This window comes from Macrobrachium nipponense, chromosome 10 (assembly GCF_015104395.2).
Source record: "Macrobrachium nipponense isolate FS-2020 chromosome 10, ASM1510439v2, whole genome shotgun sequence".
Lineage (NCBI taxonomy): Eukaryota > Metazoa > Arthropoda > Malacostraca > Decapoda > Palaemonidae > Macrobrachium > Macrobrachium nipponense.
In genome coordinates this window covers 95,329,801-95,344,800 of record NC_087204.1, presented here as the reverse complement: position 1 = coordinate 95,344,800, position 15,000 = coordinate 95,329,801, and positions in this window count along the sequence as shown.

The window sequence follows — 15,000 nt, the reverse complement described above, 5'->3', positions numbered from 1 at the left end:
ACAAACAAATGTCGGCAACTTGTCGCACACACATTACAAACAAGTTGAAAACAAGTCAACGACCTATTGGTAGTCCTAACCAGTGCTTCATACGATTATCCAGCACCTGCTGAAGGTAATTTACGTACTGGTCGTTGACACGTTTTCCAGCCCGTTTGTCATATGTAAGAGAAAAGGTGCCGGCATGTGTTTAAGATACGTTTAGCGGACATAAACGTGCCCTAGAGCTTATTTGTTGTTATAATATTTCCCCACGAATCTTCTTCTTTGCCTTTCAGCTTTTCCCATTTCTATCTGGGGTCGCTGTTTCTAGTCAGTCTTCTCCATCGTCCTCTCTCCTGCACATCTTGTTCTCTTAAGACCCTTTTCCATCGTGTCATTCAATAATTTATCTTTCCACCTGAACTTTGGCCTTCCCCTTCCTCTTCTGCCCTCCACCTCCATGTTCATAACCCTCTTACATACGTGGTCATCTTCTCTCCTCATGACATGACCAAACCATTAGTGTTCTTTCCTGTTTTTTTTTTTTTTTTTTTTTTGAAACCTCTAATACTTTGACTGTCCCCCTGAATAACACTGGAAAAATTATGGGGCTTACTTGTCATCACTTAAGGATCCTGGAATTTAAATGGGGGTTACTCGATGTCAACTCGATAACCCAGGGCTGTTGGTTAACCATCAAATACCCAAAATTACTCTGCACACTCATGCAGCATATAACAAGGGAAGTGATAAGAGTGTATTCGATTTATGGAGTTCCACTGACGCCGAAAAGATTCCCGAAGAGTAACGATTTTATAGGTAAAATAAAATCCTACCAAGATCTATACGCCATTATTTCGGTAAAGTGTTATGTCGGTCTGATTCCTAAAACAGGAATCTTTATAGATCAGAGAGATCGCCTTGGTCAGTACAGACACGAGAGGTATGTAGAATCATCCTGGAATCAATGGAACCTGCGTATGGTTAGATCCTAATTGTTAAGTTCCAATAATTGCAAGGGGGTGTACTTTATGAATCCCTGATCCTGGGGCAACGATTTTTTTTCTTTTTTATGTTCACACATAGGTATTATATTCCGAGAAATGTACTGAGATGAGCAAGCAAATGGTAACTATGACAGAAAATAAAGGTTACTACTACTACTACTACTACTACTACTACTACTACTACTACTACTACTAATAATAATAATAATAATAATAATAATAATAATAATAATAATAATAATAATAATAATAATATTTTATTGAAAATAATAGCAGAATTTACATAATTGAGTTTATACAAAATTCTGAAAAATCAAAAAATGAAAATTGATTTTATAAAAAAACATTCTGAAAAGTCAAAAAATCAAAACTGATTTTATTCAAAATTCCGAAAAATCTACAAATCAAAATTGTATTTATACAAAATTCTGAAAAATCAAAAAATCAAAACTGTTTTTATACAAAATTCTGAAAAATCCAAAAATCAAAATTGATTTTATACAAAATTCTGAAAAATCAAAAAATCAATTCTGCCATTGTTTTCAATAAAACATGTTTGAAAGAAGGTCTGTTTCCAGCATACACAAATAATAATAACAACAATAATTTCTTTATCTATGCGTCTTTTCACCTTAATGAGATGTTAACATACCTCCACTTTGGCTCAGACCTACCACAGCCGACTGACTGCCAGGTACCCAATCCATTGCTCGAGTCAATACAGGCACAATAGTTTTATCTTTATTTCTTTTTCTTAATTAGAAAAGGTTTGCGTCGCTTCCTCCCATCTTGGATAGAAACCACAGTACCAAAAAAATTCGTATCAATATTATTATTATCATTATTATTATAATTATTATTATTATTATTATTATTATTATTATTTTATTATTATTATTACTATTATTATTATTATTATCATCATTGCATGTTTCGCATTGAGTTACAGATACAGGAATTTTAGGATAGGATATATTTATGATTGATTTATTAGAATGAAAATGTGAAAAATGAACAATGAGCATGTTATACAGTACAGAAAAATTATTTCCACTAAAATATAGCATATTCATTTTAATTTCCGTTGGTGAAACAAGGCTCTATTTGACCGTAGATTTTAACGCGTCTCAATTTACGTTAAAAGTTAGGAATATAATGCTTACAACTTATGCGTGAGTGGAAAATCTTGTAAGAATAAGCTGGAGGTCGGATCACACCTTGTCATTATTGCAGTCAGTCTGCTAGCTAAGGCACGACTTCCGTGGCACAAGTATGAAATTTTTAAGAAGTGAAGATACTTTAAAATGTTACTCCGTACCCACTACTGCGTGTTATTTTATGGCGATGTTAAGCCTAAAAAGTAATAAGAGATATGAGCTAAGAACCATTGTACGAAATTCGTCTTTGAATAACCCTAAATTCTTCTAAATGTTTCCGTAAGCATTACTGAATTAGACCATCGACTCACAATTACGCGCCAACAAACACATAATACCAATACATGAAGTGACTGTAATATCCTGTATTTCGAATTTGGTCGTTTATTGTTATAAAAATATAATAAGAGAATTTCCAGACACAAATGTCGTATTTCGATCCCTCCAAGAAAGAGAGAGAGAGACTAATAAAGGACTGATCTTTGTGGTCATTAATACTGAACAGGGTCGATTATAATGACCTTACGAGAGCGTGAGAGTAAGTCATTAGGAAAACTTCATCTCATTAAACTTTTTCTTTTTTCGTTGGAATACATTCAACCTAGCCCCTGTAATTTATATTGGTTACATACAAATATAGGTACAGTTATATATAGGCTACACATGTATACATATGTATATGTATATATATACATACATACACACACATATATACTATATGTACGTGTATATATATATATATATATATATATATATATATATATATATATATATATATATATATATTATATATATATACATATATATATATATATATTTATATATATATATATATATATGTATATATATATATATATATATATATATATATATATATATATATATATATATGTATATATATATATATATATATATATATATATATATATATATATATATATATATATAATTTACACATAACACTACTGCTTACCAGAATAGTATGTTATGTGTATTTATATGTATGTATGTATGCATATGGTTATATATACATATATACATGTATAACATGTATATCCTATATATAACAGTATGTTTACATTTTATACACGTTTACTGGTGTTGAAAATCATCTCCCATATATCCATAACAACTTGTTTCTTGGAAGAAGTGATGAAGCCATAAAACCTACTCGTACTCTCGCAAAACAAGGCGGTCACCATTCGCTTCAGCAGAGAGTGGAAACGATTCATCCTGTTTAAAAAACACACTGTAGTTATAATTGGTCAATTGTGTTCCCCGAGAGACCTGGAAAAAGCGTTACTAATTGCAATCACAAAAACGGTGTAGTACCCCTTCGCCTCAGCAACCGCTTCCTGGTCGCCACAAAATTGTTATTTTTGTGGTACTTCGTTTGTGCGTCTTTGAAAAACTGGAATGCTTATGTTTCTGTATGTATGTATGTATGTAAATATATATATATATAGATATATATATATATATATATATATATATATATATATAGATATACATATATATATGTATATCTATATATATATATAGTATATATATATATATATATATATATATAAATATATATATATATATATATATATATAATATATCTGCTTCGGTTCTCAGCAAGTATTTTGGGTATGGAGTTGCTAGCCCCATACCTTTTTCCACTACTGCTGGATCTTATAACATTCGAATAACTACCGTATACGCAATCTACTGATTATTTAGTACTGGAATATTATATATGTATATATATCTAATAAAAGGAGCCCATAAAAACACCAAAATGTAGAGAGAAAAGTACTATATTTCAGAGACTGCTGTCTCTCTTCAGGTATATGAATGAGAAAAGTTTACAGAAAAGGTGGTATTTATTTATACCAAGAGATTCGTCCACAAGTAAGCCAATTTAGGTCACCCCGCTGATAATCTTCCTTTAATCTTCTTAAGCGTTGGTTGAATGAACACTGCGTCGACGATGTCTGATGTCCAATTCCCTTTTGAGATGTTCATTACCTGCTTCTCTTTTATTAAGGCCGATTCCATCATTTGACTCTTGTACCGGCAGTTGCTGACTATAAATTACACGTGACATATTCCAGTTGTTTATTCTATGGTTATGTTCATTTATATGGTGAAAATAGCCGAGTTCTGTTGTCCATACCTAACTGACCGTTTGTGTTGTATTAATCTCTGGGGAAGTGATTTACCTGTAAATCCGATGTAAGATTGGTCACAGTCCTGGCATGGGATCTCATATACCCCAGAGTCTTTGGGCGATGTCTTTTGATCCCATGCCAGGACTGTGACCAATCTTACATCGGATTTACAGGTAAATCACTTCCCCAGAGATTAATACAACACAAACGGTCAGTTAGGTATGGACAACAGAACTCGGCTATTTTCAACCATATAAATGAACATAACCATAGAATAAACTGGAATAGTCACGTGTAATTTATAGCAGCAACTGCCGGTACAAGAGTCAAATGATGGAATCGGCCAATTAATAAAAGAGAAGCAGGTAATGAACATTTCAAAAGGGAATTGGACATCAGACATCGTCGACGCAGTGTTCATTCAACCAACGCTTAAGAAGATTAAAGGAAGATTATCAGCGGGGGTGACCTAAATTGGCTTACTTGTGGACGAATCTCTTGGTATAAATACCACCTTTTCTGTAAACTTTTCTCATTCATATACCTAAGAGAGAGACAGCAGTCTCTGAAATATAGTACTGTTTTCTCTCTACATTTTGGTGTTTTTTATGGGCTCCTTTTATTAGATGGAATTCTGTTGTTACAGAACATTTTTACCAGTCATGTATATAATATACATATTATATATTAATATATGATTAGATATTATATATATATATATTATATATATATATATATTTATATAATATATATATAATATATATACACACACACACACCAAGCACCACAACACTCACATTAGGAGCGATTCCCATACCATAGACATGGTCCATGAAATCTCACTGAATTATGTTACCTGGTAGTTACACTACTACTATGAGAAGTCACAATCAAGATGAGGCGAGACACGAGGCCAATACCCTCATCTAAAAAATGACTTCCTGGAATTTGGAAGCTTTGCCTCATTTGGAATGACTTTTCAACTCAACTAGCAAACACATGTATACAAAAATTGTGTATAAAAAAAAAAATATCGTAAAGTAACTAAGTCTACGGGCATGACCAGCCTTGTTTCACGGGCAGAACCAGCTCTACTTCAGGGAATCTCTTCTCATCCCTGCCCCCTTCGAAGGAGGGTGGGGGGTGGGGGGGGGGAGGATGAAACTGCATTATAAACCATCTTAGGGGTCCCCACTATAACCCTGCCAAGTTTCATGCCGATCGGACCAGCCGTTTGACCGTGATTGAATGACAGACGGACGGACAGACATTACGTCCATTATAGTAAGATGCTTATAATGCTTATACTTCAACTGTGCGGGAACCGGAGGAGTTGAGGTATCCATGGAAATCCAAAAATTTGTCTGTCATTCTGACTCCTAAACAACAGGTATTTACATCCCTAGAATCGAAGGGGTTGTTTATTTGAAAATATACAGGATCTGCCTCAGCTCCCATTTAAAATATGGTTTACAAATCGGCAAAAGATATGTAAACGGAACTAGGATAAAAAGAGACCACGAACGTGTGGCTTCTTCTTGAACATAAGCTAAACGATATAATGGCCAGAATTCCACTCGAAATGACCACTTTTTTTTCACTCGATATTTGATTGGTGAAACAACGATACAATTACATCTTTAAGCACACCACTCACAAGATTGAAACGTAATCTTTCAAATGGTATGCTTAAAGATGTAATTGTATTGTTGCTTCACCAATCAAATATCGAGTGAAAAAAAGTGGTCATTTCGAGTGAAATAGTGGCCATTTGGTCGTTTACCCAATGTCTATTTATAAGTGAAATTCTGAAGAATTACAGCTATGGTCCATTTTGAAAAGAATTTCACGGAGTCTCTGGCAGGCTAAGAATTGGAAAATTATTAGAATGATTACACTGACATTTTGGCAAGTAGGGTGATGATGACCTTGCAAACAGAAATGTACAGCTGCAGATATCCCGCTCAATGTTGCATTAGGAATCCAATTTGCAACACTCTAGGCACAACCGTTTTGGAAACTAACACGAAACTAACTCTCTCGATTCTGCGCGCCGTGACTATTTTGTCAATTTATGGTATGAATTAAGTTAATCGGTCCTCAGTCTACGACCAGATTACTCTAGCTGCATGATTTCCCTGCGCTAGAAGGGTTGAGAGGCAGTTACCAATTAGGCAATTGACTAGCCCCATTTAAAAATATTCAGTGACTCACAAATTGCAAGAGCTATTACGTCTTGATTAATTACTACAATTTGGAGTCTCATTAGCTCACTCCTCCTGGGATCATTAATTCAACTACCCATTATTTACGTCACAACAAACCGAGGGGAAGCTAAAAGCGATTCTTTGTTAATCCAAGCGTACGCAAATTACGCAGACTATTATCAGTAACAGACTCATTACAAAGTAAACTCCAGTTTCTCAGGAAATTGGGTCTTTGCCTTTGACTGAGCTAACAACCCTTTCAGCTTCTTTAAACATTATCCACTTTCTTTGCACAAATTACTTCCTTGCTTCGGGGTAGACTAGTCTATTCTAATTGTAAATAACAGTTCAAGCTGCGTCCTTAGTCTGTTGTTCGCTGAGCTCAGGATACGACAAGTCTTTTTTCCTGATGATTACCAAGAATCAGCCCTTTAGCTTATTGCTTAGAAAGCTGTTTGCTCGCTCCCGAAGAGAGAGTAAAATCTTTACTATAATAATGGGCATAATGTCTGTCCGTCCGTCTGTCATTCAATCACACCCAAACGGCTGGCCCCATAGGCATGAAACTTGGCAGGGTATTAGTGGGAACCCCTAAGATGGTTTATAATGGGGTTTCATCCTACCTCCTCCCCTCCCCCATGCGAAGGGGGTGGGGGTGAGAAGGGATTCCCTGAAACGGAGCTGGTTCTGCCCGTGAAACTAGGCTGGCTACGCCCGTAGACTTAGTTACTTTACGAATTTTCATACATAATTTCTGTATACATATGTTTGCTAGTATTTAGGAAATTGTAGGAACACATCCACACTTATGTAAGGGAACGTTATACATTTAAATCTCTACTACTACAGAGAGCTTCCTGGAATCCGTTCCGTCTCCCCTTTTCAATCTCAGATTGAAACGTGGAATCGAGCAGATTTCCGAAAGCTCTCTGCATTAGAGATTTATTTTTAAATGTATTCCCATACGTAAGTGTGGATTGGTTTCTCCATTCAAGACGTATTGCTTCTTTGAGTATTTTTTCAATTTAGAAAATTATTTACTATCTTAAAAAATGAAAAAAAAAACTTCCTTCCAAATCTTTACAAAGAATTCCGTCTGATTTCCAAATTCTTAGAAGATAAATAATTGCTAATAGTTACCAAGAATCAACAGCTGTTCCGTAGAAATCAGCTACTGTTTTCGAATAAGCAGCGTTTTACTGGAATGACTCGTAATCAATTGGCCAATCCAACCCGCTCACAAAAATTCCACGAATCAATTCTACAGCCCATTAGCGCATATACTGACCGCCCTTAGCAAACGATCAGTTACCGTAAGAGGAACACGAAATACTCTTGTCATTCTTGTAACTCGATATTTGCCGTCCATTCCTTCATAACAGGTAATGACACCATCTGCGTACGACCTTCGGCGGTAGAATTCCTTCCAACTGCCCGGTATTCCTTGTCGATAATCCTTGGGGCCGGAGAGCTATGTATTACCCGGTAGCGCCGTAAACTTTTCCGTAATACCGTCTTCTACTTGTCCATTCCCTTACTTTGTTTGTTTATTTGTTAGTAAGGTGTTTTTACGTTGCATGGAACCAATGGTTATTCAGCAACGTGATCAACGGCTTTACGTGACTTCCAAACCACGTCGAGAGTGAACTGCTATCACCAGAAATACACATCTCTCATCCCTCAATGGAATGCCCAAGCATCGAACTCGCGGCTACCGAGGTGGCAGGCCAAGACCATACCGATCACGCCACTGAGGCGCTCCCATTCCCTTAGAGATCGTTTCTACACAACGAAAAAAGGCCAGTAACAGCTCTATATCGTTCGTTTTATCTGTTGGTTTTGAGTTCCTCGTTGGACGAGTGGTTTACTTCATCGCCTACCGATTCGGTAGTCGCGAGTTCGACTCCCCGCTCTGCCAACGTGGAATCAGAGGAATTAATTTCTGACGATTAGAAATCCATTTGTCGATATAATGTGGTTCGGAGCCCACAATAAGCTGTAGGTCCCGTTGCTAGGTAACCAATTGGTTCTTAGCCAGGATAAAACTATCTAAATCCTTCGGGCCAGCTCCTAGGAGAGCTGCTAATCGGCTCAGTGGTCAGGTTAAAATAAGATATACTTATTTTAACCTGAAATCAAGTGAAATTCACAAGAACTATCTACGAGGGAAGGTCATTGAAGAGGCATTAGAATAACAGCAAGATATGTTCAATCATTCCTGTTTTAGGACTTTGCCATTTCTCATTGCCACATCAAATATAAAACAAAGCGTTCCGTTTCGCCAAGAGAGCCAAGGCCAGTTTCAAGATCTATATCTTGCGGAACAGACATTTGTAAGGTATCAAACGTGACAGCACAAAAGCCATTACAGTAATTCCCCTTCACCATTTTAAGTCATTCTCATTGAGTAACGACAATTATGGCTAATGTAGGTTCACACCCAACCGTGCATTTGATGTCTAGGCCAGGCCCTTACGACGCTCCTGATTGGCTGTTGATAAGCCAATAACTGGGCTGGAAACTCTCAGTCTCTCTCGAGAGAGTTCACATAGGCAGGATGCATGTTCCACCTCTCCTGAGGGATACTTTTGAAAGACGTATATCCCTCAGGAGAGGTGGAACATAGATCCTACCCATGTGAACTCTCTCTCGAGAGAGACTGAGAGTTTCCAGCCCTGTGATTGGCTTATCAACAGCCAATCAGGAGCGTCGTAAGGGACTGGCCTAGACATCAAATGCACGGTTGATGTGAATCTACCATAGTTACTTCATAAGCCAAAACGCTTACATATTCATCTAGAAAAGTCTGTCTTCCACATTTCACTTGGAGGTATTGAAACTGAAAAAACAGTCTTATTTTTTTTTTCTTTTTTTGCTTATTAAGAAATTATACTTGTCAAAAAATTGGATTCTGTCGGCACCTGGAGGTTAGCCGTAACAATGTTCTTAGGATGTTCGATTACATGATAAGAGAAATACAAAAATAACAGGGGAGGGTAGCAAGATTTCAGTCTCTCCCACGATAAAAACATTCTATTCATTTTTACAAAAATATAAAACACAAGATCGCACAAGATCAGATGACACACGCCATTTGACAAAAAAGAAGCATTGTACGTCTACACCTCGTTATACTACTAAGTATATCTTAGTCTAGCCAAATCCACTAAGCTGATTAACAGCTCTCCTACAGGCTGGCCCGAAGGATTAGGTATTTTTACGTGGCCAGGAACCAATTAATGGTTACTTAACACCGGGACTTACAGCTTATTATTGGATCCGAACCACACCGAGAAATGAATTTCTATCACCAGGAATAAATTCCCTCTGATTCCTTGTTGACAGAGCGGTGTATCGAACCCTGATCCTGAGATCGGTAGTCGAGCATGTAACCCACTCGTCCAACGGAGGAACTTCGTTATACCACTATTAATAGTTTAAACTATCGTTATACTACGATCAGTAGTTTGAAAAATTGGGGAAATAGCAAACTAAAAGGAAGAGAATAGAAATAAATAATTTTGATGTCTCTTTCACGAACAAGGAATCCCCGTTCCTAATTGTAAGAACATCAAATGCAATATAGCGCAGGGAGTTCCTCTACTATGCGATTCAGGGCCTCTGTAACACGGTTTTTTGGACTTTGCTCCTTATCAAAGCATCGGATGTAGCTGAAAGTTGACATATGAATATTTTACAACCACACACAAAATTTAGCAGCATTATCAATGACCTAAACCTGATAGTTTTAATTTTTATAGAGTAAAAATTATCCAGCCGATGCCATGGCCAATGATTACGAGCCAAGAGTCGAAAACATTCATTACGTAAGTAAGGTAAACAACATTTGACGAAATGTTGCCCCGCCCATCCACCACAGAAACTCATTCACCTTAGTCCATCAGCTCTGAAACCCATAGCAGTCAATAACGGCTAGCAAAATTTGGAATTTTCCCCGTGGTTGCAAAACTGCATTTGTCTTACGACTTGCAACTTTTTACAGTCAAGAGAAAGCCCGTGGCCATGACAAAGACTTTATGAATGGCGGAACGATTCATAGATGTGGGTGGGGTATCTGTACTAGCGTAGTAATACTACTGTAGTAATAGCAGTAATATACATGAATTAAACGTTTAGGCCAACTGCTGGGATTCTTGATCATTTAGCACTTCTTGCAACTACTCGAGAAATGAGTTTTTATAGCCAGAAGTTAAATTTTCTAATCCAACAATGCCCATGATAGCCTTCAGTGTTATCCTGAATTATAACGAGGCCAAAGTGGGTGGAGCCTCATGAAGTCATTATTCTGACGATAATTATTGATGAAGGTTCAAAGCCAAAATGCGGTAACGGCTATTTTTTTTTTTTTTTTTTTTTTAATAGGTAGATAGCCAATAAATAAAATTGCTTGACATTAGATATAGCAGTTATCAAATCAAGCTTGTCTACTATGTTTTTGAAAATTACCAACTATTCCCTACATTCTTGTCAATCTGATTGTGACCTATAAAGTAGACTGTAATTTCTTAGGAAACTTATTTTGGAGTTAGAATAATAATCGAAGTGTTTTTGTATCTATTAACATATTTTGTTGGTTTGTTCATTATGACAATTATCAGTGGAGAGGTTTCAGAGTTCATAAAGGTGTACTGCTTTGCTTGTATTTACATTTTTGTCATTGTTGCCAGAGGTCTAGCCTTCGTTACCTATAGCCAATCATCCATCGCGAAAGAGGGAAGAAATGCTGTCATAAGTTACGTAACGAGTGCGTTCGAAACCTTTTCTCTGAGTAAGTTGGCCCGTCTTCAAAAAAAGTCACTTTTACATTATAAGTACCAAATTTATTCAACCTACGTAATGCAGAATACAGTCAAAATTTATGTGTAGATATAATGTGTATTCTGAATAAGCGTTATATTTATGAAATGCATAGATAAAAAATTATTGCGAAAAAACCGTGTTACAGAGGCCCTGAATCTCATCGTAGGGTAGTGGTCTTCAAACTTTTTGGGGCCATGGCCTACTTTAGATATCTCCAAATACCCATGGCTCACGACTTCAGATTCAGAATAGGAATTGATAAGTTCAAAATACAACATATAGTTCCTGGAACTGGAATTTTAATTTTCACGTTATTACCATATAAATTCATAATATAGATTTTCATTTCATTATGCAAATATGCTCAGAATCTTTTCATGACCGTTTTTGTGATCTACAAATTAAATAGTGAACAATTACTGGGACAGAATAATTAAAAGAAAATATATTCATATACACATTTTTACATATACTGTTTATTCATTATAGGTCCGCATAAAGGGAAAAACTTTTATTTTTATTTTCATAAATTGTTTAACTTTAAATTCTACATTTCTTTTGTCCGTGGCCCGCCTGATAATCATCCCATGGCCCACTGGTGGACCATGGCCCACAGTTTGAAGACCACTGCTCTGGGGAGTCATTTGGAGAACGTAGATTTCGATAACACTCTCCCAAGGACAAGTCCGTTTGTTTGTATAAATGATGCAATGGGAGATTGCCGTTAGCTGCTGATAATCTTACCTGACTATCTGACTCTCTCTTGGTAGTTATGTTAACACAAGTTTTATGTTTTTAAAGGCTATATGTGCAAATTATAGTTCGTGTAAACGCGCGCGTCCGTAAGCGTCCCCATGCAATCCTGGATTCGCAAACGTTGAGCTGCGATAAATAATTCTGCAGCATCGACAACTCCGTAGGAGTCTGTCTACTCCTTACACTACTGCTACACATTTGGATTGTTTTTATCATTACGTATGTCTACTTTCTTTTATAACTTTCTAGCGGTCTTTCTTATATCGCTTTCTTCCGCTCTGGGCTTGATAGCGGCGATAAGACGCAAGTTTTGCATTACAGAACATTGCATGCACATTTACACTCAGAAATGCGAAAGTTCAACTGGATCTTAATTAATATCACGTTACGCTGAAAAGGACGCAAAGTCTCGTATTACGTCGCTAGTTGGACGCTTAGGCATACACACGTACATACATATATACCAATCTTTCTAATAACTGATTTTTCAGGGTTACTGCACACTGCCGGTAACTCATCGATGATTGCCATTTGCGGAGAGGAAAGCAGTTGCAAATCAGGGTGTAATGTTATTATTATTATTATTATCATTATCATTGTTGTTGTTGTTGTTGTTGCTTTAAGGGGTCGAAAATAATGAAAAATTTTAAAGTTCGTGTATAATTTATAAACACTATAGAGTTTTTAACAAATATTATTATTATTATTATTATTATTATTATTATTATTATTATTATTATTATTTTTGCTCTATCAGTCCTCCAATTCGACTTGGTGGTATTTATAGTGCGGGGTTCCGGGTAGCATCCTGTCTCCTTAGGAGTCCATCACTTTTCTTACTATGTGCGCCGTTTCTAGGGTCACACTCTTCTGCATGAGTCTTGGAGCTACTTCAGCCTCTAGTTTTTCCAGATTCCTTTTCAGGGATCTTGGGATCGTGCCTAGTGTTCCTATGATTATGCATACAATTTCCACTGGCATAACCCATATCCTTCTTATTTCTATTTTCAGGTCTTGATACTTATCCATTTTTTCCCTCTCTTTCTCTTCAACTCTGGTGTCCCATGGTATTGCAACATCAATGAGTGATACTTTCTTCTTGATTTTGTCAATCAACGTCACGTCTGGTCTATTTGCACGTATCACCCTATCTGTTCTGATACCATAGTCCTTGAGGATCTTTGCCTGATCGTTTTCTATCACTCCTTCAGGTTGGTGCTCGTACCACTTATTACTGCACAGGCTCCAGTGGAGGGCTTTTGCCACTGAATCATGCCTCTTTTTGTACTGGTTCTGTGCAAGTGCCGGACATTCTCTTGCTATGTGGTTTATGGTTTCATTTTTTGCATTGCACTTCCTACATATGGGAGAGATGTTATTTCCATCTATCGTTCTTTGAACATATCTGGTTCTTAGGGCCTGATCTTGTGCCGATGTTATCATTCCTTCAGTTTCCTTCTTGAGCTCTCCCCTCTGTAGCCATTGCTATGTGTCATCGCTGGCTAGTTCTTTAGTCTGTCTCACGTATTGTCCTTGCATTGGTTTGTTGTGCCATTCCTCTGCTCTATTTGTCATTCTCCTGCCTGTATATTTCTGGGTCTTCGTCTACTTTTATCAGTCCTTCCCATGCACTCTTGAGCCACTCGTCTTCACTGGTTTTCAGATATTGCCCAGTGCTCTGCTCTCGATGTTGACGCAGTCCTCTATACTTAGTTGTCCTCTCCCTCCTTCCTTTCGTGTTATGTATAGTCTGGCCGTATTTGCTCTTAGGTGTAGTGCTTTGTGTATTGTCATATGTTTCCTCGTTTTCTGGTCTATGCTGCGAAGTTCTGCCTTCGTCCATTCCACTATTCATGCGCTGTATCTGATTAATGGCACTGCCCATGTGTTTATGGCTTTTATCATACTTCTGGCGTTGAGGTTTGACTTGAGTATCGCCTTGAGGCTCTGCATATATTCTTTCCTAATTGTGTCCTTCATCTCTTGGTGTTTTATATCCCTCCTTCCTGGTAGCTTTATCCCTTTAGTCCTTGTTACTTTGCCCTTTTGTATGTTGACTAAGGCACATTATTATTATTATTATTATTATTATTATTATTATTATTATTATTATTATTATTATTTCACATCTACAAAATTATGCAGAATTCATTCTACATTTTGAATAACCCTAGCAAACGGGAAAATCATATCCGCCCTCGTAATATTCAAAGCTCTCAAGACATGTCATGGCCTCTTATTTACCTGAAGGGAAGTCGATTGCCACTTCAACCCTTAAGTGAGAATCGATGGCTCCCTTCCCTTCCTGGTCGTCCTTCTCATGGTAGGGAAGCACAGCCATTTTGACATTTTCTTCGTATGTAAAAGCATCCATAAGTAAAAGAATTATGTAGGTAAAAGTTATTGCATAATAAAGGAATTTCTTGGCCGCGAAATATCCTCGCTTCATAAAAAAGACAAAATGTACGAGGTCAATTCTCCATCCACAGTATCTCTCCTCTCTCATCTCTCTCTCTCTCTCTCTCTCTCTCTCTCTCTCTCTCTCTCTCATGATTATAACTTATATCACATCCATCCTTCATTCGACCTTTCCCTCTCTCGTTCCCCACCACCCACCAACATTCTCTCTCTCTCTCTCTCTCTCTCTCTCTCTCTCTCATGATTATAACTTATATCACATCCACCTTTCATTCGTTCTTTCTCTCTCTTTCTCCACCCCAACACACTCTCTCTCTCTCTCTCTCTCTCTCTCTCTCTCTCTCTCGCTCTCTCGCACACACACACACACACACTTATTCTGTGCCTCTATAAACGCAGGCCAAGATGTTCCTTGAACGTCCACGTTGAACGGAAACTTATAGGAACCATCGAGGCAAAACAAATCCAGGACCTCCTCCCTCTGCCCCAATGATTC